The 26,127-nt window shown below is 47.3% G+C and overlaps 1 long non-coding RNA gene across 1 annotated transcript; it reads right to left on the minus strand.

The window, feature by feature from the left end:
• Positions 1–845: 845 nt before the first annotated feature.
• LOC138441850 (uncharacterized) lies at positions 846–20,910 on the minus strand. The gene is made up of 4 exons (XR_011257445.1): positions 20,630–20,910; positions 5,687–5,839; positions 5,045–5,145; positions 846–1,540 (listed from the first exon to the last, which is right to left on the minus strand). It is a non-coding gene; the product is annotated as an uncharacterized lncRNA (long non-coding RNA).
• Positions 20,911–26,127: the final 5,217 nt, after the last annotated feature.

A 26,127-nucleotide genomic window follows, 5' to 3' on the forward strand; every position in this document is an offset into this window, starting at 1 on the left:
TCACAGCTTCCCTGGGTCTTAGCAGCCTCGTCTATTCAGTGGGGAAAGGTCCACCAACATCCCTGGCTCACAGACCCCCTCCCTGCTGCAGTCCCTGACCCCACTGGCTCTCACCGCCCAGCCCTCCAGGTCCTCTTATCTCCAGGGCCCCGAGGCTGCTGGTTCCTGGGACTAGGCCCGCCCTCCCTGGGGACACCAGATGGATGGGACTGCAGGGGCTGCGTGGGCCTGATATGGTGGCCCCTGGCCTTTATCAGTGGGGCCCGAGGCTCTGGCCAGGTACATGGGCCTGTCTGGTGGAGGGAGAAGTGGAGAGTGGATGCTCAGCTCCTGTGCAGACGAGATACAGGATGGGGACTTTCTTTAGTAATTTAAAAAAAAAAAAGAAAACCCTATATTTCTTTCTCTGATTAGAAAGATTCAGGTATGTTACAACAAATGTAACAGAACAGAAATACATGGTATTGAAAGCGAAAGTGCCCGTGAATCTGTTTCCTATGCACAATCCCCAGGCCTAGTTTGGGGTTATCTCTCCAGATTTTTTGTGCACATAGATTAACCTTGGCAATTATTTACTGGATTGGAGTCGCGATAGGTTCCAACCCTGCAGCTTCTTGGCTTCCTAAGTGTTACTTCATCTCTCCGCGCCTCAGTCTTCTCATCTATAAAACCTTGCATGCACATGAGGCGTGCGGCCCAGGCTCAGCCCCCAGAGATCTCTCTCCATAACCATCAGGGTCTCCTGCCTTGTTGCGTAACTGCCTTTATTTTTCTTTTAACAATGCAACATGCACATCTCGCCGTATTGGTGCCAAAGATGTAGCCCACTCCTGACAAATTCAAAGTTTTCCTTATATGTGTGAATTATCATTTATTTTTTTAACCAATTTGATTGTGGTATGATTTACATAGAGTAAAATGTACCCATTTTAAGAGAACAGTTCAGTGAGTTTCACAAATTTATATACATCCATGTAACCACCACCATCATCAAGACCTGGAACATTTCTGTCGCCCCCAAAATTCCCTCATGCCCTTTTGTTACCAATCTCTTGTCCTCATGCCCAGCCCCAGGCAACCAATAAACTATTTCCTGTCCCTAGAGTTTAGATTTCCCTTTTCCAGAAATTTATTTGTTTACTTTTTGGCTGTGTCAGGTCCTAGGTGCAATACACGGGCTCTCTCGTTGCGATGCACAGACTCTCCGGTTGTGATGCAGGGCTCAGTAACTGCGGCCGGCATGCTGGCTCAGCGGTTGAACCCCCCAAGCTCAGTAACTCCATGGCTTGTGGGATCTTAGTTCCTTGACCAGGGACGGAATCTTGCATTGCAAGGCAGATCCCTAACCACTGGACCACCAGGAAAGTCCTCCAGAATTTCACTTTAACGGATAACACGGCAGGCACTCTTTGGGGCAAGGCTTCCTCACCAAGCGTGATGTTTCTGAGGCTCACCCATGTTGCTGTGTCCTGAGTTCATTGCCTTTCATTGCAGAAGAGTGTTTTACCGCTTCGATGTGTCAGTTTGGGTTTCCCTTCACCTGTTGAAGAACATTTGGATTATTTCCGTTTGGAACTATACTCTTATTTTTAAAGCTGCAGAGTAGAAGGACCTTAAGATTGTTTTCCAGGTGTTTATTGCTACCTTATACTGTAATGAGCAGCCCTACACATCTCTATGGTCATTATTGCCAGAGGAGGCTAGAGGTATAATAGAAAAGAATTTTTTAAACAGATCCTTTTGTTCCAGCTGGAATCCCAGAGGCCCAGACACAGCAGGCCATCTGCCCCAAATTGCCCTGTGAATCAGTTACTATGCAGAGGTCAGGATCCAGCTCTGCCTTTACCCTCCTCTCCCTCGCAGAAAGTAGGGTAAATGCTCCACAAGGAACACCCCAGTGCATCTCCTCACGACGAGGATGGTGAAGGTGGTGGTGATGGTGTCCGTGTTGCCCACCAGCGCTCAGTGCTCAGCAGTGTCTCATGTGCTTTGCATGGATCTGCTTGCGTTAATCCATACAATACTTAACCGAAGGAGGTGAAATTATGTGTTCCCATTCTATAATTAAAGAAAATGAGGCATAGAGAGGCAAAGCATCTTGCCTGAGGTCTCAGAGCCAGGAAGTGGCAGAGTTGAGACTTGTACCAGACAGGGGAGCTCCAGAGCCACTGTCCTCAGACACATTGGCCTTAAATCCCTGCTGAGCAAGGCAAGTGGGATGTGCCATGGTGGCGCAACCCGAAGCAAACATCAGGCAATCTGGGCTTCGTGTTCCCAGCTTTGCTGTGTGGTGTGAGCCACCCCTTTCTGTCTCCGGGACTCAAGTTCCCCACCTACTAAAAGGGAAAGGGGGCAGTTGGGCAAGGCGGCTCCAGGATCGCTTGACAGTGTGGTTCTAGACTATTTTCTAGAGCCAGGAATACAGGAGAAGAGGGAGCTAGAGCTCGTGGCTTCGCTCCCCAAATGAGGTCAGGAGAGGCAGGTGGTCTGGAGGCTTTTCTAGGCTGGACTCTTGGAGGCCTGGTCTCAGGACACAGTGGCCAGGATGGTGACCTGAACAAGAGATTTGGCTTCTGTCCACTGGGGCAGGCACGGCCGGCCCTCTGGTCAGAGCATATTTCAGAGCTGACTTGGGCGCCTGAAGTCATGGAGTCAGCATCAGCAGATACCCAGCACTCGGGAGCACCACGCCCTGGGTTTGAGCCCTCCCTTGCCCTTCAGGCCACCTATCTCCTCACTGCCCTGGCCCCGGCCCTCAGGACCTGTACTCTAGGCACCCCTGCCTCTCTCTCCAGCCTCAGTGAAAACATATGCACAGCCCTGTCCTCAAGTTTATAGCAACAAAGGATGTATGCACTATCCACATTTATTGAGCACTGTTAGTATTTACATGAATTAATATTTAATCTTCCCAAAGACCCTATGGTGCAGATAGCATATTATCACATTTTACAGAGGGGATGTCTGAAACTCAGAGCTGAGAGCTTGGCCCCAGGTCAGACAGAATGCACACGTCAGAGCCAGGATGTGGGTCCAGACAGGCTGACCCTGAGCACACACTCTGTACCCACCTCACTACTTGGTTCTCCCTACCTAATGGCATCCCACAGCCTCTGGCTCCTTCCTGATACCATCCCTCTTACAACCATCCCTGTCCATCAGCCAGAGGTGGGAGAACAGTTTTGCTGTTAAGGACACAGTTCCTTAGAGGTGATGGTCTTGGGTTCAAATCCTGACAGCACCATTCACTGGTCATGTGTCTCTGGGGGCAAGCCTCGCAACCTCGCTGAGCCTCACCTTGATCCATTCGTGATTGCATGCCTGCTGCCGTGTCTGACTCTTGGTGACCCCACAGACTGTAGCCCGCCAGGCTCCTCTGTCCATGGGATTCTCCAGGCAAGAATACTGGAGTGGGTTGCCATTTCCTCCTCCAGGGGATCTTTCTGACCCAGGGATCGAATCAGTGTCTCTTGGTCTCCTGCCCTGGCAGGCAGGTTCTTCCCACTAGTGCCCCCTGGGAAGCCTGAGCCTCACTTTGGGCCTCTATCAAATACAAATGACAACCAGATCCACTTCATATAAATCATGAATGTAGACCACCGGTTCTCAAAGTATGGTCCAGGGACCCGTGAAGATCTCCAGGATGCTTTCAAGGGGATCCTGAGGTCACAGCTGTTTTCATTGTAAGACTAAGAGCTTTCACAATCTCATTCTCTCACGAGTATACTATGGAGTTTCCCAGAGGCAACGTGTCACGGTATTTCATAGCAGATAGAACGCAGACGCAGATGTGAGAAGCCAGCTGCTCTCTATTAAAGCAGACAATAAAGAGATTTGGAAAAATGTAAAGCAGTGCTACTCTTCACCCTAATTTTTTCCTAAAGTATGGTTATTTTTTATAACATGTATTTATGTTAGAGTGCTTAGTTATTTTTACATCATTGATATTTATTAAGTGTCTCAATTTCTATTTCTGATACAGTAAATGTTGATAGACATAAACACCATAAACAAAAAATCTTTGGGGTTCAGTGATTTTTAAGAGGGTCTTGAGACCAAAAAGTTTGAGAATGGCTATGTGAGTGCAAGGCATTGGCTACATTTGTGGAAGGAGGTGCCCTTGACCTTGGACTCGCCAAGATGCATCATTCTTTTTCTCCAGGGCTGAGTGTAGAGGTCATTACTGAACCGCAGATGGCTGAACACTGGCCAAGAGAGACATAGCAGACCTTGGCCCTGGTTCCACCATGACTGGTTGCCCTGTGACCCTGACCAGACCCTGGAATGCTCTCAGCTTCCCCTTTCTCCACCTGAAGGACAGGTGGTCAGGCAAGCAAGTTTCTCAGGCACCTTAGACATATGGATCAAGTATGAGCAGTTAAGTCCTAAACTGCCAGCCTCGGGTCTGGAGCTTGAGAGCCCCAGTGGGAAGTCACACTCTGCCCCTAGCTTGGGGAGTGAGAATTGCTATGGCAGGGTCAAGAGACAGGATGCGAATGTGGGGAAAGCTCAACACTGGGGTCACCTGGCCTGAGTTTCCAGCCCCTGCAAACTCCGGTGCAGGACCCACAGCCTCACAGTGCCTCAGGGATGGCATCTATAAAATGGGAAGGTTGAACCCTGGCAGCTGATGTTTCAGCTAGAATGTAGGAAGCCCTCAGCATGCAGGCCTGGTTTCCCTTGGTCTCCTTGCCTTGAAGGCACCAGAGTGCAGAGGTGAGAAAACCAGCAGGAGGAAGAGCTGAGCTGGGAGTTACATGGCCGAATCTAGGTTCTGTCGACATCCTGGGTGACCTCAGGCAAGCCCCTGCCCCTCTCTGAGCCTCGCTTACCAGGAACTTCAAGTGGCCACAGCCTGGGGGAGCTCCGAGTTGGCTTCTGCCTGCCCTGCAAAGCTGATGGTTGGTAGGAGATCTGGCAGACACCGGACTCTCGGGGCCTCTTGTCCCAGCTGAAATGCCATCCCCCACATCCTTGTCCTTCTCCAGAGGGCCAGGCTGTTCCCAAGTCAGTCAACCAACCTTTATTCAGCACCCATTCTCACCAAGCCACAGGGCTGACTGGAGTCCAGATGTTTTCTCTTCTTTGTATTCCATTCTACTTCATCCGAATTCCAGGAACATTCACTTGGAGCTCAGGACTGGACTAGAGATAAGAAAAATGAAGTGTGCTCTATGTCTTGCAATGAGCCTGGGGCCTTATTAGATGAGGCATAGTTTATTCATTCATTCACACATACATTCATCCAATAAATGTTGATTGAGCACCTACACTACACCAGGTCCTATGCTATGAAGAAAGCAGACTTAAGTCTTGCCCTCATGGAGATTATAGTTTAGTAGAGGAAGCAGACGTTAAATAGCTAAACACACAAATATAGATATTACTATACATTCTGATGACATCAATGGGGTAAAAAAAAAACGGCATGATATGGAAAAGTAGGAAAGATTTTTCAGAGGGGATTGTGAACAGCTATTATAAACACAGACTTTGAGGACAGTGGCATCAACATGAAAAAAAAATTGTTTTTTTCATAATGACAAATCTGGAGGTGTTGGTTCAGCAGTTTAGGTATAGAAGCCTCTTTTGTACCTCATGTTTCCAAGATGGCTACTGGAATGCCAGCCTTCACGTATGTATTCCAGACAGAAAGAAGGAAAGATGGAAGAGCAAAAGGGCACACCTGTGTTCTCTATTCCTTTTGAAGGCACCTTCTCAGAAATCTGCACATCCTTTGCTTATACCTCATTGGCCAGAACATAGTCACATAGCTTCACCTGGAAAGAAGACTGGTAAACGAAGAATTGAGCTGAGCATCCTGAATGAAGTAAGAATTCTGTAAGAATTGAAGAGAGACAAGATAGTGAGTTGGTGTATTAGTTTCTTATTGCCACTCTAACAAAGTACCACAGGCTTGGTTGCTTAAAACAGCTGACATTTATTCTCTCAGTTCTGGAGGCCAGAAATCCCAAATCACTATCACTGGACTGAAATTAAGATGTTAGCAGGGCTGCACTCCCTCCAGAAGTTCTAGTGGAGAATTCACTCCTTGCCTCTTCCAGTTTCTGGTGGCTGCTGGCACTCCTTGGCTTGTGCCCACATCACTCCAGTCTTTAAGGCAAGCATCTTCAAATCTCTCTCTGCTTCGTCTTCGCGTTGCCTCCTCTTTGTGTATGTGTCAAATCTCCCTTCATTTCTCTCTTCCAAGGGTATGTATAATTGCATTTAGGGCCCTCCCTGATAATCCAGAATAATCTCCCCATGCTGAGGTCCTTAATTTAATCACACCTGCAAATGTTAGCCTTTTTCCGAACAAGGTAAATTTTATAAGTTCCAAAGAGTAGGCCCTGATATCTTTGGTGGCCATTTCTCAACCTACTATATAGCAGGTGACATCAGTTCCTGTTCCCAGGGACTTCATTTAAATGGAGGGGTCAGAGAAACCCTCTCTGAAGAAAAGACATTGCACCTGAGATGGAAAGGATGCATAGGAGTTAGCCTGTGGAAGCACGGGGAAGTGTCCCAGAGAGGGAATGGCATGTGCAAAGGCCTGAGGTGAGAAAAAGCTTGCCTGTGATGGTGGGGCTGGAGGATACCAGAGAGAGATGAGCAGGGGCCCAGGAGCCCAGCAGCCATGGCAGGTATTTTTGTTTTTACTGGTTTTCGTTTGAGTTTGGTTTTTTGGCCTCTCCCCATGGCTTGGGGGATCTCTAGCTCCCTGACAAGGGACTGAACCCAGGCCATGGCAATGAGAGTGTCGAGTACTAACCATTGCACTGCTAGGAAATTCCCGGTTTTTAAAAGGTCACTCAGAAGGGAAAAGCAGAAGAGAACAGCTACCCACTCCAGTATTCTGGCCCAGAGGATTCCATGGACGGGGGTGCCAGAGTCGGACATGACTGAGCGACTTTCACTTTCTTTCAAGCCTGTATGGAGACCGATGCTGTTGTTGTTGTCACAGTCCAGGCGGGAGAGAAGGTGGCAGCCTGGCCAGGGCCATAGTCAGGGGTTGGATCAGAGAGGTCAGAGGGTTTGGTGATAGACTGGATGGGATGGTGCTGCAGCCTTGATACTGGACCAGAAGAATTCAAGGCTTTCTCAAAAAAAAAAAAAAAAAAAAAAATCCTGTATTTCTATAGTTGAAGGAGACCTTAGAGACATTTTCCAATTTGGGAAACTATATCCCAAAGAGGAACCTTGACTCCCTCCTGCCATAGGGAAAGAAGAGCAATGTGGGGACATAAATTCATTCAATGATACAAAGAGGAAGGGGCCAGACGGCGCCTGGAGCCCTGAGAGACTTCTGCAGGAGGTGGAAGTTTGATCATATCTGACAGAAGGAGGGAAGGGGCAAGGGGGCGTTGTGATGGAGCTTATTTCTTCCAGGTTTCTTGTCTTGCCTTTTTCTTCCAACTTGGGAGCACTTGGGCGGGGGATGTGTTTGAGTCTGTTTACCAAACCCAGGAGCTGTATTCAGGGCAGGATAGTGTGAAGGTCATAGTGGAGAGCAGTGACCTTGGACAAGCCATTCTCTTTCTGAGCCTCAGTTGCCCCATCTATGAAATAGAATAATAATGGCACCTACGAGACAGGATTAGTCTGAGGATTTGGTGAGGTAAAGAATTACCAAGAAGCTAATGAAGCTAAACTTCAGGGCCTCTCACTTGCCCTGCCACCTCCCCAAGGAAGGGCCCTGGAAATGCATCCACACAGTGATCAAAGGGTGTGCAGTCAAAAAAAGTACGACAAAATATAATAGAGGTGTGTCAGCCAATTAATACAGTGTTAGTTTATTACTCTGGATTTTGTGAGGCTTATGGACTTGGTAGTCAATGGGTTTTGTTTCATTTGGCCATGCCATGCAGCTTGTAGGATCTTATTTCCCCAACCAGGGATTAAACCTGGGCCACGGCAATGAAAGCCGAGTCCTAACCACTGGACCACCAGGGAAATTCTGACAGCTTTTTATTTTTATTTTTTTTGACCTAATAATCTGTTTTATTCATTTATTTATTTTTTAAATTTTAAAATTTTTAATTCTTACATGCATTCCCAAACATGAACCCCCCTCCTACCTCCCTCCCCATAACATCTCTCTGGGTCATCCCCATGCACCAGCCCCAAGCATGCTGTATCCTGCGTCAGACATAGACTGGCGATTCGATTCTTACATGATAGTATACATGTTAGAATGCCATTCTCCCAAATCATCCCACCCTCTCCCTCTCCCTCTGAGTCCAAAAGTCCGTTATACACATCTGTGTCTTTTTTGCTGTCTTGCATACAGGGTCGTCATTGCCATCTTTCTGAATTCCATATATATGTGTTAGTATACTGTATTGGTGTTTTACTTTCTGGCTTACTTCACTCTGTATAATCGGCTCCAGTTTCATCCATCTCATCAGAACTGATTCAAATGAATTCTTTTTAATGGCTGAGTAATACTCCATTGTGTATATGTACCACAGCTTTCTTATCCATTCATCTGCTGATGGACATCTAGGTTGTTTCCATGTCCTGGCTATTATAAACAGTGCTGCGATGAACATTGGGGTACATGTGTCTCTTTCAATTCTGGTTTCCTCGGTGTGTATGCCCAGCATTGGGATTGCTGGGTCATAAGGTAGTTCTATTTGCAATTTTTTAAGGAATCTCCACACTGTTCTCCATAGTGGCTGTACTAGTTTGCATTCCCACCAACAGTGTAGGAGGGTTCCCTTTTCTCCACACCCTCTCCAGCATTTATTGCTTGCAGATTTTTGGATCGCAGCCATTCTGACTGGTGTGAAGTGGTACCTCATTGTGGTTTTGATTTGCATTTCTCTAATAATGAGTGATGTTGAGCATCTTTTCATGTGTTTGTTAGCGATCCGTATGTCTTCTTTGGAGAAATGTCTATTTAGTTCTTTGGCCCATTTTTTGATTGGGTCGTTTATTTTTCTGGACTTGAGCTGCATAAGTTGTTTGTATATTTTTGAGATTAGTTGTTTGTCAGTTGCTTCATTTGCTATTATTTTCTCCCATTCAGAAGGCTGTCTTTTCACCTTGCTTATATTTTCCTTTGTTGTGCAGAAGCTTTTAATTTTAATTAGGTCCCATTTGTTTATTTTTGCTTTTATTTCCAGAATTCTGGGAGGTGGATCATAGAGGATCCTGCTGTGATTTATGTCTGAGAGTGTTTTGCCTATGTTCTCCTCTAGGAGTTTTATAGTTTCTGGTCTTACATTTAGATCTTTAATCCGTTTTGAGTTTATTTTTGTGTGCGGTGTTAGAAAGTGATCTAGTTTCATTCTTTTACAAGTGGTTGACCAGTTTTCCCAGCACCACTTGTTAAGGAGATTGTCTTTACTCCATTGCATATTCTTGCCTCCTTTGTTCTGACAGCTTTTTAAAGCTTTGCTGTTTGCTGTGATTTCTTTTCATGTGCTAAGTAAACATTCGAGTTTGCACTAATTCTGTATTTATAATTTTGGATTTGAACTCTTTTCCTTAAGAAGACTCCTAAGATTGTGTGAGCGTTGGGTTCACTACACCTGTGCCTGTTGGCAGGATGGCGCTCGCTGTCCTAATCCGCCTGTTGGTGGGCTGAGTAGGCATGTTGCCAGCAGACCTGCCTGGTCTGAAGCATGGAGGTGAGCAAAGAACAGTTGCCAGGGACCCTTCTCTTCCCACCTTCAGACTCTCTGTTTAAGACAGTTCCATGAGAGCAGAGATCTCTTCTTATTCCTCACCAGACCCGCCCTCCACGCTCACCGTAGCACCTGGCACGTGGCAGGCCTGGGGTCCAAAGGAGGGGACTGAGTGAGCGTGTGACATGTGACAGACGAATGAAAGGTGCTGCTGTCTGGTTTCTGGGAGACAGGAGTCGGGGTCCAAACGCGAAGGTGCAGCAGGGTGTGAGCAGGCAGACCTGAGCTTTCCCAGGGGCCCCTGGGCAGGGCTGACCCTGGACCAAGGCCCCGGAGGCCGATTCAGAGGGGCGAGGAGATGAGACAGCTCTGGCCTTGCCCTTGGCTGATGAGAAGAAAAAATTTTACCCCCATCACCAGGCCACAAAAGCTCCTCTCAGAGAAGACCGCTCCAACCAGGGCCACCACGTTCCTGACCACATGCTACTGGGACCTGAGCAGTAGCTCCTCTGTCCCCTGACCCCAGGCTGAACTTCAGACCCTGAGCAGGCCACCCTCTGGTCCTCAGGGCAAATTACTCAGGGAGTGACACGGGAACTGACAGGTTACTTAATCTCTCTGGACATCAGGTTCTAGGCGATGTGTAACTCGGAGCAAGTTACTTTGTCTTTCTGAACCTCAGCGTCCACATCTGTGAAGGGGGCAGTAAACGTGTCTACCTCGTAGGGTTGTGATGAGGATCAAGTGGGATAAGCCCTGTAAAGCATTTGGTGCAAGGCTTGGTACATAGTAAGGGCTCAATAAATATTATTTATTATTCTTCCTTCTACTTATTCCCAAATGCCAGTCTGACAAGTTTTCACTGATTCAAGGTGAAATGAGAAAAATAAATTTATGGGTAGAAAGCTCAATTTGTTATTATCTCCATTTTCTTCTATTTATCTTTTTAAAAAATCCCCACTAATGTACTAATTTTACAATAAGAAAAAAAGAACAAAAGTCATATGTAAATTAGAAACACCACACACACTATAAACACACACACATACACATACATATATAAAATAGCAATTATCCCTCTGGGTGGTGAGAATAGGGGAATTTATTCTATTCACAATAACTTTTCCAAATGTTTTACAATGAGTATGTATTTCTTTTACTTAATAAGTTATTGGAAAATAAGAATAAAATTATAATCAGCTCTCATATCATAATAGATACTTCTATTTTCTTAAAACCTGTTGTGGGCAAAATTTAAAATGAACATCCCTGAGGGATTTCCTGGGTGGTCCAGTGGCTAAGATTCTGTGCTCCCAATGGAGGGGGCTCAGGTTTTATCCCTGATCAGGGAACTAGATCCCACATGCTGAAACTAAGACCCAATGTAACCAAATAAAATATATTCTTTTTTTAAAAATGAACTCCCCTGTCTCCAATTTTCTTTCCTGAAATTTCGTTAGTCTGTGATAACCATCCCCACTGTTCTAGATCAATGACCTTCCCCCCCACCCCCCCCAACCCCGGCTACACTGGGTGTTTGTTTCGGCACTCTCTAGTGGTGAGCAGGGGCTACTCGCTACTCGCTAGTGGCAGTGAGCGGGCGTCTCATGGTGGCGGCTTCATTGTGGAGCGCGGGCTGTAGGCTCACGGGCTCAGTAGCTGTGGCGCAGGGGCTTAGGACTGAACCTGTGTCCCCTGCATTGGCTGGTGGTTTTCCAACCACTGGACCACTAGGGAAGTCCAATGACCTTATTTTAGAGAGGAGGAAACTAAGACCTAAGAGACCAGCAGGCTTTCCCCCTTTTCATCCTAAGAACATAAATATAAACATAAAATAGAACATAAAATATAAACAGTAATATCACAGGCATCCAAGTCTTCCTACTCAGAATTGACAGCTATTAAAATCTTATTAAATCAGCTTATCCTGTATGTTTATTTTAAATTACGAATAGAGTTGAAGCCCCACTTGTCCGCTTCATTCTCTGTCTCAGCCCCTCCAGACCCCACAACCACCGTCATCTGTACCACCTGCATCAGAGAACAATTGTGTAGTGTTGTTCGGGGCATGTGTTTCTAAGCTACGTAAATGGCATCTCACTGCACATATCGTTCTGCCACTTGCTGTATTTCCCTCTCAACATCATGTTTTCAAGGTATATCTGTATAAATATAAACACCCTTTATCATTTCTCCTTAGTATTTAGTATCCTAGCTGTATAGCCCTTCTGCTTTGAGGTGTGTTTAGGTTGTTCTCAGATAACCTTCCAAGGTCACAGAGGAATCAAATGCCCTTTCTACTGCCCCAAAGCACAGACACACAGTCACAGCACAGCAGATACAGAATACAGAGTTCAGAATACAGAGCTCCCCTCATGGCCACCCCCGGTCCATCTCCCTAGACCCACCCTTCTCTGCTCTCCTTATCTCCTAGAGCCCCAGAGATTCAGGGCCAGCTCAGCTTCAGGGTGTGAGTAGGAGGGGTCGAGAGGTAAGAGTCTTTCTTCCAGGACAGAAGGCTAAGACATCCTTGGGCACTTCTGACCTGGACTGAGTTGTTCCAAAACATGGTTCTGGTGGCCTGACTCTAAATGGCCAGGAGGAGAAAGGCCTGTGGTGGTCGTCTGTGCTGTTCACAGACGTCCTCGCTTCTCGGGGCGCACAGCAGGATGCACACATTTGTAGAGGTACATATGCAAGTACCTATGCTGCTTTGTCAAAAAAAAATGAGAGGAAGTAAGCAGACCCTTCCAGGTGAAAGCTTTAAGAGCCAGCATGCGAATGACTGCCTTCTCTCTTGCTTCCTGGAATGGCTAGTGGCAGAATTCAGGTTGGTGGTTGCTCTACAGACTTGGGGCCTGGAGTGAGGACAACACAAAATAGAGCTGGCCACAACCCCACAATGGATGTTTTAAGGCACTCTTTTGGGGTTGGTTGTCACTGCAGCATAATCGGGCCTATCCTGGCTGTTACAGAGCCGCCTCTGAGGAGTGCCGGGTGCTGAGAGCCTGTCCTTCTAATAAACCTGAGTTTGCAGACTCCTGCCCTCTGATTTCCCAGGAATGTGCTACAGGCGAGAGACAGGTACACCCTGGGGGCCCTATTGGAATAAGGAACTTCAGCACTGAGAAAGCAAGAGATTCCCAATCCTTATAAAAAGTACTATGTGTTAGGCCATAGCCTTAAAGTTTCATTTCCTAGTTGATGTCCTTGGGCTGGTGGAGGGTTGAACAAAGTACATGCGTCAAGTACCTGGTGCGGCCGCTGGCGTATGGTGAGCTCGGCAAAGGCATAGATAGCAAAGCTGCTCATTGAAGCCTCATTGTTAATAGTAAAGAATTAGAAACTAAGTATCCAACAACAGGGGAAATAGATAACTAATTATGCACTGTCCAGGTATTACTAAGCAGCCAGAAAGGAAGCGCGGGAGACATGGGTCTGATCCCTGGGTTGGGAAGATCCCTTGGAGGAAGGCATGGCAACCCACTCCAGCATTTTTGCCTGGAGAATCGCATGGACGGGAGAGCCCGGTGGCCTGTAGACCATAGGGTCACAAGGAATCAGCCATAACTGAAGCGACGGCACACATGCAAGCGTATATACTACTAAGAAGCCAAAAAGGGGGGAAAAGGAAAAGAGGTAAAACCATGTAGAGTCTGTCATTACAGACTGTCAGGTGAAAACAGTAAGTTCTCCAGTGGTTTGGTTGGAAACAGACAGACTTGGGTTTGAGTCTCAGTTCTCCTAGCTGTGTTTCTTAGGCAAGGTTCTTAACTGCTCTGAGCTTCCGAGACTGACAATAATAGGTGCTCAATAAATGTGAGCTATTATTAATTTTATTATCACTATTAATAACAAACCTATGGGTCAACATTGGCAGAGTACGTGACTACTATTATCATCGCTCTGCCATCCAGAATTTCATCTCCCTAATGATCCTATGAAGTTTATCTTAATCCCCTTTATACATAAAGGCACTGAGGCTCAGAAGTTAAGCCAGATGCCCAGTTTCCAGATCATCAATAAGGCAGTCAGGATTTAAATCCAGTTCTGCCTGTTTCCAGGTCTGCCTGGTTACCAGAGAAGGCAATGGCAACCCACTCCAGTACTCTTGCCTGGAAAATCCCATGGACGGAGGAGCCTGGTAGGCTGCAATCCATGGGGTCACTAGGAGTTGGACACGACTGAGTGACTTCACTTTCACTTTTCACTTTTATGCACTGGACAAGGAAATGGCAACCCACTCCAGTGTTCTTGCCTGGAGAATCCCAGAGACTAGGGGGAGCCCAGTGGGCTGCCGTCTCTGGGGTCACACAGAGTTAGACACGACTGATGTGACTTGCAGTAGCAGCAGTCTGCCTGGTTACTGGGTTCATACTTCTTAACCACTGCAACCTGCTGGCACCTGGAGCAAATAACACGTTTTCAGCGTCACGGGATCATAACACTTTACTTCTGAAGGAGTCATCCTACGACACTGCAAGAGCCATGCCCTCAAGAGGACCTCACAGGCAGGTCCAGGTACAATGAAGCCATTGGATGAGCAGCTGTCAGCTTTTTGGTATTCACAACCCAGTTTGAATACTGGATTTGCTTTGAAATCCAGAGTCTCCCATACAGTAGTAAACAAACGGGCCACCATGTATAAAATAGAGAGCTAGTGGGAAGCTGCTGTATGGCACAGGAAGCTCAGCTCAGGGCTCTGTGATGACCTAGAGGGGTGGGGTAGGGGTGGGTGGGAAGGAGGTTCTAGAGGAAGGGGATATATATTTATATACATACATATGGCTGATTCATTTTATTGTACAGCAGAAACCAACACAACATTGTAAAGTAATTATACTCCAATTAAAACACAAATGGGCAACGATGACCACTATCATAGCTGCCTCCAAGAGGGCCCCATGATCTTCGCCTCCTGGTATTCACGTCCTTGTATGGTGCCCTCCCACACTGAGCAGGGCTGACGTGCGTCAGCAACAGGTTATTCAGGAAACAATGATGAGTAACTTCTGGAGCTAGGTATAAAGGACAGTGTGGCTCCCCCACCTTGCTCTCCCTAGCTCCATGGTGTCAGGACACTCAAGCAGCCCTTTGAGAGGTCCACATGGTGAAGAGCTGAAGCCTCCCACCAACGGCCATGTGAGTGTGCCATCTTGGAAGCAGATCCCCCAGTTCCAGTCAAGATGACTTCAGACCTGGCTGACATCTAGACTTCAACTTCATGAAAGTCTCCAAAGCCAGAGCCTCCACAGCTAAATCATTCCTGCATTCCTAAACCACAGGAACGGTGAGATAATATTTGTTTTAAGCCACTAAGCTTTGGGGTAATTTGCTACATGGCAATAAATACACCATCACAGTACAAGGAAAAACAATGCCTTGAATATCTTTAAAAGAAAACAGAACGGTTATCGCGTGGCCCTCTCTGTCCTCTTTGGCACGTGCGTTGGAAGAACTAACCCTTCCACAAGGCTGTCCTCTCTTATATACTCACCTGGCCTCAATCTCACAGCTCCTGGTAAACACACCACCTTTCTCTGGCACCAGCTCTAAATTGTGCTCCCCTCCATCCTGTGAGTTATACCCTTCTGTACCTCCCTACAATCCAATTCAAACAAAAAGCACTGGAACAGTATACACGCTGGCTTGTAATAAAAATAAACTTTACACACAAGGAAAAAGTTGGCAACACCACTTGGAGGTCATGAGACCACAGCCCCACTCTGTTAGGTGATTTCATCAAAAGCTGAGAAGGGAAACTTCACCCATTTTGAGCCAAACCCCTCCTTTTGTCCAGCCCCCTCACTGCCTTCTTCTCCAGCCCTCTCAGATTGGCAGGGGTCCCCTAGCTAGAGAGGAGCCCTTCCTTCCTATGGTAAAATCTGCTTTGGGTGGAGAAGCTCAGTGTAGACAGGCTTTGCAGTAACAACACTTTGGTTCTGGTTCATATTAGTTCAGTCGCCTTGGGTCAGTCACTTAACATCATTGAACCTGAACTTCCTCTTCCCTGCTGAGACTAACAATAGTACCTTCCTGTAGAGCTGCTGAAGGGATCAAATGAGAGAATCCTGGGCAGATTAAGTGCCTGGCAATGAGTAAGAGTGCATTTGTATTTCATGGTTAATGAAGAATAACAGCAGTAACGGGAGCTGTTAGTTATTTAAGGGCTTACTACACGCCTAGCATCCTTTATATGCACTTTCACATTTCATCTTTCCAGACTGGGCCTCTCTAGGATCCTCATTTTATTTATTTATTTGGCTGCACTGTGCAGCATGTGGGGTCTTAGTTCCCCAGCCAAGGATCAAACCCAAGCCCCCTGTATTGCAAGCATGGAGTTGTAATCACTGGACCACCAGGGGGGTCCACAGGGATCCCAGTATTCAAAATGAGGGAGCTAAGGCACAGAGAGTGAAGTGCTCTGCTCAAGATTGCACAGGTTCAGGCAATGAGGCGTCAGAACCCTCACCCTTGGGTGAGGATTGGGTGTAGGGCCCTGTAAATATCAGGAACACTGTAGGGATTGGAGAACAGGAAAGATGGCACAGCAAAGGAACACACAGTTAAGAGGCGAAGAGAGTTTCCTGAGTGGCAGAGTCAGGCATGACTCTGGAGGTGGGAGGCCTCTGCAGGTGTTGCCACCTGTGTCTTGTCTGTAGCTGGAGTCCCAGCCCAGACATGGGATAGTCCTACTCATGGCTCCGCCTTATCCCTCTGAGTACCTGCATTGGCCACAAAGCAGTGTGTACTCACGAAAATCAGGTTCTGCTGGTGGAAAAAAATCAGGCTGTTTTACTGTAAAGACAAAATAGCATAAATATGATAGCATCACATTGAGCCAGCTTTGGCCCAACTCTGAAGCACCGTGTCCTTCTCACTGAACCAGGAAAACAAACTCGCAGAACCAGCATCATCCACAGCTTGGGGCAGAGAGAGTCAGCTGGCGTGGGGCCCTCTTCTTCCTGGCTTTGACCCCCGGGAAGCCCTGTGACTCGGATGATAATAATAAGAGCTATACAATGCGAAAGACCTGGGTTGGGAAGATTCCCTGGAGGAAGGTAGGGCGACCCACTGCAGTATTCTTGCCTGGAGAATCCCCATGGCCAGAGGAGCCTGGCAGGCTATACTCCCTAATGTTGCAAAGAGTCGGACATGACTAAGCGGAGCACATACAGTGGTAATGAATGCGCCTGCCAATACAAGAGACACGGGTTTGATCCCTGATCCGGGAAGATCCCATGTGCGATAGGGCAACTAAGCATGCCCTTGAGCCCGGGTTCTGCAGCAGGAGAAGCCACGGCAATGAGAAACCTGCGCACTGAGACTAGAGAGTAGCCCCCGCTCGCCGTAACTAGAGGAAAGCCCACACAGCAGAGAAGACCCAGCGCAGCCAAAAAGAAGTAAATAAAATTATTTTTTAAATAATAAGAGCTATAGTGGTATCTACAGGGTGCTAAGCCCTATGCTTTCTGTGATTGAGGTTTAGAGAGGCTGAGCTGCTGGACAAGGTGGCCTAGCTAGTTAACCTCCTGTTTGACTGCGACAGAGGCAAGGGGCTACCTAAGTGGAAGTGAAGATCATTGGGAAAGAAGAGGAACCACTGAAGCCACCGGACAGGGTGCAGATTGGCCTCTCAGAACACATCTATTGAGGAAGGCAGGATGGTCTAGTGCACTGGTTCCCAATCAGGCGTGATTTTGTCCCCAGGAGACATTTGGAAATACCTAGAGGCATTCTGGTTGTCACAGCTGGGAAGGGAGGTGCTGCTGGCCTCTGATACACAGATGCCACTGAGGGCTTCCCAGGCGACTCAGTAGTGAAGCACCCACCTGCCAATGAAGGAGACGCAGGAGACCCGGGTTCAATCCCTCGGTCAGGAAGATCCCCTGGAGTCGGTAATGGCAACCCACTCCAGTACTCTTGCCTAGAGAATTCCATGGACAGAGGAGCCTGGCAGGCTACAGTCCATGGGGTTGCAGTGTCGGACACGACTGAGCGACTAAGCGCAGCACACACGTATGGAGACCAAGGATGAGGCTGAAGATCCTCCAGCAAACAGGGCAGCCCTGTAACACTGAACTGCTGACTACAAGTGTCAATCATACCACGGCTGTGAGACCCTGCCTGGTCCAGCAGAGGAGGGGTCATGTAGCCCCTGGACTCTGAGGCACCCTGACTAGCTGTGTAACCAGGAATAGGCACATCACCTCCTCGGTGGCCCACCCTGCAAAACTGGGGACACTTATTTGAACCAATATCAGTTCACTGCTTTCAGGCGGCAGGCACACAGGAATACTCCATAATAGTGCTGTTATTGTTATTTATTTTTAACTTTATTGGAGTATAATTTTGTTTTTGGCTGTGTCATGTAGCATGCAAGATCTTAGTTCCCCCACCAGGGATGGAACCCATGTTCCCTGCAGTGGAAGCCTTAACTGCTGGACCACCAGGAAAGTCGTTGGAGTATAGCTGATTTACAATGTTGCATTAGTTTCAGGTGTACAGCACAGTGATTTAGTTATACATATATTCATTCTTTTTCAGATTTTTTTCTCATACAGATTATCACAGAATACTGAGTTCCCTGTGCTATACAGCAGGTCCTTGTTGGCTACCTATCTTATGCAGTAGTATGTGTGTGTTAATCCATCTCCTGATTTATCCATCACCCCTATCTTTCCTCTTTGGTCACCGCAAGTTTGCTTTCAGTATCTGTAATTCTGTTTTGTAAATAAGTTCATTTGTGTCTTTTTTTAAAATTAGATTCCACATATGAGTGATGTATGATATTTGGTTTCCCCTGACTTACTGCACTCAGTATGATAATTTCTGGGTCCAAACACGTTGTTGCCAATGGCATTATTCCATTCTTTTTAATGGCTGAATAATACTCCATTGTATACATGTACCACTTCATCTCTTCCTCTGGCGATGGACATTTAGGTGGCTTCCATGTCTTGGTGACCATAAATAGTGCTGCAATGAATGCTGGGGTGCATGTTATCTTTTTGAAATATATGCCCAGGAGGGATGTCAGGATCATATAGTAGCTCTATTTATCGTTTTTTAAAGAACCTCCATGCTGTTCTCCATAGTGGCTGCACCAATTTACATTCCCACCAGCAATGTAGGAGGGTTCTCTTTTCTCTACCCTCTCCAGCATTTATTGTTTGTATAATTTTTGATGATGGCCATTCTGCCTGGTGTGAAGTGATAGCTCATTGTAGTTTTGATTTGCTGTTCTCCAATAATTAGCAATGCCTAGCACCTTTCCATGTGCATTTTGGACATCTGTATGTGTTCTTTGAAGAAATGTCTGTTGATATAATGTCACTGTTGTTAATGACTGAGGGCATACCCCTGCAGAAGAGCACTGACAAGGTAGACAACAAGGGGGTTCCAGGAGAAGCAGACTTGAGAGGGCGGAGGTGGCAGAGGAGGCCCTGAGGACCAGGAGGAAGCCCTATTCTGGCATTCGAGGCCACTGTGTCTAGCTTCAGCCCACATTGCTCACCCTGGCCCCCACGGCTCTGGAAGGCCACTGGGCCAGCACACCAGGGGCTTTTCCTGCCTCTACAGTCCCCACCTCCTGAGGACCTCCTCCTCCAAGAAGCACCTAAATCAGCCTAACCCTTAAGAATCACAGACTGATTATCACAGACTGACCCAATAGGATGGCTACAGAGACACACCCAGACTCATTAGTCACATCCACATAGACTTAGAAAAACATACACACGTTCTTATTTAAACACATAAGCAACCTTAAAGCACACTCTGGCCTTCTTCACAGACTCACAAATACATTCCCATACACTCATTAACACACATACACAACCATAATTCAATCTCACTAAGACACACAGAGTCCCATACACACACACACTCACATGTACAACACTGGCACATAACAGCCAGCAACACATACCCAAGTATTAATATATGTAGTCACATTCACAAACCCACAGATTTATGTCCATTCACATATTTAAATACAAACCAAGGAAAGCCCATAGGTCTTAACACCTGTCTAACAGGCATATAAAAACACCTGTGCATATACACAGAGACGCCGTCTGAGCACATCTATCCAGCTATCAATGTGCTTATGTCCATAAGATACATATGCATACATCACTCAAGATACACATACAGATTCCTATAGACATCCTCGCAAACCGCACACAGACATACAAAACGACATTTAAAAAAAAAAAACCTGCCTTCTCTTACACACAGATATGCTCCTGTACCATATTTCATTCATTCGTCAATCCATATCATTAAAAAATTGCTAAGGAAACTTCCTGGGGCCACCTTCCAAATTCATCCTTGCCTTATAGCTACTGTGTGGCCCAGCAAAATGCTCCAGCAGGTCATTTCTGCCTTTAAATTCCCACTTGCGGGCCGGCGGTGCGGTTTTTCTCTCCGCCCGAGCACGCAGGGCTCCATCTCCCTGCTGTCCTTTTCTGACTGCAGTCCCGCAAGGCCTCCACAGGCAGGGAGGTGCTCACGAAGGGGCCATGTCTAAAGGTGTCTTTCCCAGCACTAATCCAACCGCGGCCGGGGTGGTCCGCAGGCGTGGCTGGGAACCGCGGGCCAACAAGGACACTCAGGGATGGGGGACGAATGCCGGGAGCTCACGACCTTCCCTTCGGTGCCTCGCCCCCTCGCCACCCGCTCCTCTCTGCTGCTCGAGGGCCCCCGCCATCCCTAAGTCAGAGGGGCGCGGGGAGGAGGTGGGGGCTGAACCTTCGGCTTCCCCAGGAGCAGCTCCCCTCCCCACTCCCTCCTCCCCACTGCTCCATCTTCCTCCCCACCCCCCTCCTCCCCCACTGCTCCGCCTTCCTCCCCCCCTCCTCCCCCCCCTCCTCCCCCACTGCTCGGCTTTCCTCCCTTTCTCCTAGATCCTCCGGCCTCCTCTCTCCCCTCCCCCCTACGTGGGCCCAGCTCAGCCCGCCCCTCTCCCCTGCCCCGCCCCTGCTCCTCCCTACCCGGCTTGGGCAGCCAGAGGCTGAGTCATCGCTGCGGCTCTGTTGGGAGAGCAGGCGAGCAGGTAGGGAGGGTGTGAAGAAGCCATGCGACCCATCCCGGCCACCAGGGACAGGGCTGAGTCCCGGCGTACAGTCCTCTCCCGGAGAGGGCTGGGCAAGGGCATGGGTGGGGCCCAGGACCGCGATCAGAAGCGGCCGGGCCCCAGAACGCACGGATTCCGCCGCCCTTACAGCAGCGTTTTGAAGAGCTGCACGTGGGATGGAATCATAAACTTCTGAGTAACGTGAGGCGGCATCTACGTCAGGCATCGCAAACTGGCAGCCCATGGGCAGATCTGGCCTGCACCTGATCTTACTTTGACCCACGCAGTGTTGTTTATGTTTATGTTTCACCAGATGCCAGTGTTTAAACACCATAGGATATTTCATTGGGCAAAAGTTGATTCCCAGCTCTTGAAAAATTAGCATATATGCCAACACTGAACCTGTATTTCCCATGTCAACAATAGCCTAATGCTGAGTGGGGCTGCCTTTTTAAATCAAGGCATGGTATTCTCTAATTTGCCACAGCCCCCACTGCTCCTTCTTGTTTCACCTGGGCTATTGAACTTCCTTTCTGTTACCTGCCAAACCACCATTTAGTGATTCCTAATCTAGTCCTTCTGCCCACTTCTCAGATAGGAATGAGGAAATGGAAGTGGGAGATTCCTAGTCACACAATATCTGGCCTTAACACAGGAGAATCCAGCTTTCCCTCACCTGCTAATCTCGACCACCAAACCATTCTGCCAGTCTTGTCCACCAAAACATTCTACTTCCCCTGGTGTGCAGGCTTAGAAAAGGGATTGACGTGTGAAAAGTAGGTTCCAGGAAACGATCTGGGGATCAGAGTGGACCCCGTATAGAAGATGTTTTGGAGAGTGATTAACCAGGAGAAGGGTCTAATGACTTCAGGTTTCTTTCTATATGAAAGCGGATCCATGCTAAGGAATTGAGCAGAAACAGAATGTTGCCTGTCTCTGGAGGTGATGGCAGCTGCATCTTGATCTTTCCCTTAGAGTTGGAATAGGAGGCAGAACTAGGGCAAGTGGAAGGATGGCGCAGTCGGCAGCTCTGGAAAATTTGGTTGTAATAGGTAGTTCTCAAGTCACTAGAGACTTGGCCTTTGAGACACTAGACTGTTGTATAAGAGCTGCAAATGAAATATGCCAGTGTGCTTGGATTATTCTGTGGTGTAGTGTTTCTTTCACATGATTCTTGTAAAAGGCGAATTGTGATTTAGTAGGACTAGAGTGGAACTGAAGCGCCTACATTTCTGGCAAGGTTCCTAGTGATGCCAATGCTGCAAGCCCCCAGAGCCCTCTGAGCTTCCAGGCTCCCAGCTCCTTGTGCCTTCTGTTTATTCGCAAGGGTTTTTGCTACAGGGCAGCCAGGATGAAGGGCTTAGAGTCAGAGGCTTGGAGTCCCACCCCACCTCTTGATAGCCAAGTCACCTCGGGTAGGCTGCTCATCTTCTCTGTGCCTCAGTGTTCTCATTGCTCAATTGAAATCAAAGAACACTTCCTTAGGAGGGTAGAGAAGGAAAAGGGAAGTGGCGTGTGGCCCCAGCACAGTATATGGCTCATGGTGGGCACGCTGCAAAGGTAGTTTGTGTTATCATGCTCTCTGTGGGGCCACCCACGGGCAGTGACACCCATAAGCAGCGTGGTCATTGAGGGGCAGATATGAGACATTTCAGGATGAGGATCGAGCCCCTTAACATAGCCTTCCAGGCCATGAGTGGTGTGCGGTCACTGCCCAGCCCACCCAGCTCCCTGTCTATCCAGGCTTCAGCCACACTGGCTGCTTATGAGACCATTCAGCTTTGGTACTTTCCTCAGAGGCCTTGTACATGCTGTTCCCCATATCTTGGCTGCCTGGCCCCTTCTTACCGTCAGTCTCAACTCCTGTGTCTCTTCTTCAGAGATGCCTTCCTTGGTCCCCACAGCCTTTAAAGGTAGGATTTAAGGGGTATGTTCTGGTAGATACGACTTAGCAGCAGCAGCAGCAGCAGAGCAGCTTTTTGTGTTATGGGGATGGTAGAAAGAGAGGAGGAACTAAACACTGCCCCCACTAGTCTACAAATGCTTTTTCGCAAATTAGAAAAAAAGCACAACTTTGGGAGCTCCCTGATGGCTTTGTGGTTAGGACTCGGGCCTTTCACTACCACGGCCTGGGTTCAGTTCCTGGTCGGGGAACTGAGATCCTAGGAGTCGCCCATGGAGACCAAAAAAGAAAAGGCACAGCTTGGGTGGGATCTAGGCTCTCAGCCACCCTTCCCTCCTGTTACCTTAGTGCAGTATATAAACTGGGCAGCCTTAGGTGGCAGCTAGTGCTAATGCTTCCCTGAGCAGCCCCGTGACCAGTTTAATCCCCTTGCCTGGATTAAGTTCCTTTTAGAAACTCTCTTAATTCCTTAAAACTCATCACACACTGAAATTAGGTGTCTTGAGAATGACTCATTTAAAATCTAGCCTGTACTAGACTCTGTATTCCAAGGCAAAGACTCTCCATCTTGCTGAGGGCTGTATACCCACTGCCTAACCTGGTGCCTGCCATGAAACAGGTGCTCCATAAATATTCGTTGAGTATAGTTGACTCTTGAACAACACAGGTTTGAACTGCATGGTCCACTTAACGCGTGAGTCTTTTTTTCAATAAATACTACAATAGTGCTATATGATCCACAGCTGGTAGAACCCGAGCATGCAGAACTGCAGGTGAAGAAGGCAGCTATAAAGCTAGGTGTGGGTTTTCCATTACAGGGATGGTCAGTGCCCCTCAGTCCTGCGTTGCTCAAGGGTCAGCTGTATTTTAGGAGCTCATTATCTACCAAGAGAGACAGGGCTCATCAAAATAACCGTGGCCTGAGATGAGGACTAAATGGGGGCAGCCCCAGGGAGGGAGGTATCACTTCTAGCTGAGGTCATCCGGAAACGCTCACAGAAGAAGTGGTGTTTCAGCTGGGCCTGACAACATAGGGGGAGCTCCTGAGACCCATATGAGTGTGAGAGGGTTCTTGGCAGTGAGAACAGCAGAAGTGAAGGTACAGAGGGCGAAAGTTCAATATGTGCCTTTGACAGGCCACAAATTATGGTCAGCAGAGTGGTCAAATATGTCTTGTGAATTAGCTTGCAAATATTTAAAAGTCAAATAAAGATCAGGTTTCTCGACTCTCTTGAAAGATCCTATCAGGCAATTGGTTGGCACCAAGAAGTGACAGCCCCTTTAAAAAAATCTGTGCTTTAGCACCAGTTTGCCATAGTCCCCACCTTTCCCCACTGCGTTTAAAAAATGTATATACTTGTATTTATTTGGCTGCCTCAGGTCTTCGTTATGGAGGAATCTGCATGCATTCTCAGTTGTGTCTAACTCTTGGGACCCTATGAACTGTAGCCCACCAGGTTCCTCTGTCCCTAGGATTTCCCAGACAAGAGTGCTAGAGTGCCATTTCCTCCCCCAGGGGATCTTCCGGACCCAGTGCTCACAGACCCACATCACCTGCATCTCGTGCATCACAGGCAGATTCTTTACCACTGAGCGACCGGGGAACACCGACTGTCTAGTTGCAATGTGCTGGCTTAGTTATTCCGAAGCACGTGGGATCCCAGTTCCCCAACCAGGGATCTAGCCCACATCCCCTCCCTTGCAAGATGGGTTCTTAACCACTGGACCACCAGGAAAGTGCCTCCCCATTGCATTTTTACACCCAACTGTCTTCACTGATTGCTCTTCTTTCCTGGCCTGGCTGTGTGGCTGGCTAGCACACTGTCTGATGGACTTGTGGGAGTGATAAGGAAAGGTGGGTCAGATCACATGGGTCCTTGAAAGTGGAAGTGAAATCGCAGAGTTGTGTCCGACTCTGCGACACTATGGACTGTAGCGTACCAGGCTCCTTTGTCCATGGGATTTTACAGGCAAGAATACTGGAGTGGGTTGCCATTTCCTTCTCCAAGGGATCTTCCAGGGATCGAACTCAGGTCTCCTGCATTGCAGGCAGACTCTTTACCGTCTCAGGCACCAAGGAATTCTACTATGGGTCCTTAAATGTCAGACTAAAAAAGTAGGATGATACCCACCCTAAAGGAAATGAGGAGCCATTGAATGTTTTGCATTTCTAGGTTCACTAAAACTGTGAGGGACTGAGGAAGATCCTCATGGACTGAAAAAAAGGGTGGTGTTGAGGGCAGGGGATCCGGACGAATGCTATGGTTTCTTTTTTTAAAAACTGATGAATAACAGGCCTCCTGGCTAATGAAGTAAACTGGTGACTCTGCAGGGATTTCAGGGGTCTCTAATTCCACAGAGAACAGCCAGGCTTGAGCTCAAAAGGACGACCGTCAGGCAAGGAGGTGAAGTTCTGGAAACCAAAGGAATGGGGAGCTCTGTGTGAAGCTTTCAAAGAGAAAAAAACAAAACAAAACAAACAGGCACTGACTCATGGTTGGGGAACAGGTACTTCCAAAAGGCAGAATTTTAATCTTAAAGGTTTCCGATGACTCACAAGTCAATGACATCCAACTTGCTTTTGCTTAGCCTTGAATACATTATTTTTCTTTAAGAATAATTGTACTTTTTCTGTTTATGAAAATAATATATACTCATTAGAGAAAAAAAGGAAAATATAGAAAAATAAAACAAAGCTAATAATCAGCAGTGTAAACATATTGTTGGATTTCCTTATGTTTATCTTCTTCAGTGTATTTATGCCTTTTTAAGAAAAGTTGGGGTCACATTTCATATATAACTGATTGCTCTTTTTTTTTAACTTAAAATTTATTTATTTATTTATTTAGGGGCTGCCTGGGTTATAGTTGCAGCACATGGGATCCTTGATCTCATTGCGGCATGCAGGATCTTTAGGCCTGTGGGATCTAGTTCCCTGACCAGGAATCTTAGCCACTGGACTATAATACTATGAATTTTTCAGGCTTCGTTGGTGGCTCAGTAGTAAAGAATCCACCTGCCATGCAGGAGACAAGGATTCAACCCCTGGGTAGGAAAAACCCCTGGAGGAGGAAGTGGCAACCCATTCCAGTATTTTTTGCCTGGGAAACCCCATGGAGAGAGGAGCCTGGCAGGCAATAGTCTTTGGAGTCACAAAAGAGCTGGACACAACTTAGCAATTTAACAACAATGTGCATTTTTCACCATGAGACTATATTAATGCATCTTCTTATAAAACTTAGACAATCCAGAAGAGAAACACTGTATGTTAGCATCAATTTCCTGGTTTATGAAATATGCTTGGAAAAAACATTTTGCGTGTTTGTTTCCTTCCATTCTCAAAGTATAGTCAGAAATCTGACTTTTTTTCATGTTGCAAACCAATATTACCACCCTTATTTTACTGAAGAAACTGAGTCACAAATATGAAGTGATTTACACCAAATTGATTAGCTAGTGGCTAGCCCAGGGTAAGAGTACAACACCGTTGCACCTTTGAGTCTGGCTCAGTG

The sequence above is a fragment of the Ovis canadensis genome, chromosome 5, assembly GCF_042477335.2.
Source record: "Ovis canadensis isolate MfBH-ARS-UI-01 breed Bighorn chromosome 5, ARS-UI_OviCan_v2, whole genome shotgun sequence".
NCBI classification, from domain to species: domain Eukaryota; kingdom Metazoa; phylum Chordata; class Mammalia; order Artiodactyla; family Bovidae; genus Ovis; species Ovis canadensis.